The following is a 1,234-nucleotide window of genomic DNA, read 5'->3' as shown; positions in this document are numbered from 1 at the left end:
CTACAACAGGACAATGACCCTAAACACACCTCCAAATTGTGCAAGAACTATTTAGAGCAGAAGCAGGCAGCTGGTATTCTATCGGTAATGGAGTGGCCAGCGCAGTCACCAGATCTGAACCCCATTGAGCTGTTGTGGGAGCAGCTTGACCGTATGGTACGCAAGAAGTGCCCATCCAACCAATCCAACTTGTGGGAGCTGCTTCTGGAAGCGTGGGGTGCAATTTCTCCAGATTACCTCAACAAATTAACAGCTAGAATGCCAAAGGTCTGCAATACTGTAATTGCTGCAAATGGAGGATTCTTTGACGAAAGCAAAGTTTGATGTAAAAAAGATCTTATTTCAAATACAAATCATTATTTCTAACCTTGTCAATGTCTTGACTCCATTTTCTATTCATTTCACAACGTATGGTGGTGAATAAGTGTGACTTTTCAGGAAAACACAAAATTGTTTGGGTGACCCCAAACTTTTGAACGGTAGTGTATGTAAAAAAGAAAAAAATGTTTGGACATCAAACACATCTGGGGTTGTGGAAAAGTGAACTTACCAGACCTCTGTAGCACTCTCCTGATCTCTGCTTGGGGCTAGTAGCTCGAGGCTACATTAGCAACTGTCATACAACATCAACTTGCATTGTGGGTAGTTTAAACATTACAGTGATAACATAGATAAAGTAGACAGAAAAAAAAAAAAGTAGTAGAAACAAATTCTCCACATAAAGTAATCCTCAAATTACCATTAATATCAAACTAAAATACTGTATTTAACTCTCACTTATCACTGTACATTAATAAGAATGACACAATCATCAGAGGTGAACCAGTTAAAAGTAGTTTCTTAAATTTGTATCCTTTTTTGCATGTCCAGTCGGCCCCTGATTCTGAGATCTGCCTACTAAAAGCAAGGCGTCAAAAAGCTGGTATCTTCACAAATGAAGAAGAAGTCTGAACATTTATTTGTTAACTATTTAGCCTTTTTATGACTTAAAACAAGTGTTCCACATTCACAAATAATTTAATTGTTGTGGGTCAGACGTAAAGTGACTCCGCGCTGGCTACTGTACCTGCTGTACTTTATATAGCTAGTAGCCTGTAAATTGTGATATGTAGTCCAATTTAAAGCACTGGTAATCCGGATTTGGTAACCTTGAAAAGTTTGGATCTGGATCAGGGTGATCCAATCCAATGTTGCTTTGAAAAAACGTCACAAAGGTAAGAGGGATTACTTGATC

The sequence above is a fragment of the Micropterus dolomieu genome, linkage group LG03 (genome assembly GCF_021292245.1).
Source record: "Micropterus dolomieu isolate WLL.071019.BEF.003 ecotype Adirondacks linkage group LG03, ASM2129224v1, whole genome shotgun sequence".
NCBI lineage: Eukaryota > Metazoa > Chordata > Actinopteri > Centrarchiformes > Centrarchidae > Micropterus > Micropterus dolomieu.
Note: the sequence above shows the minus strand (reverse complement) of the source record.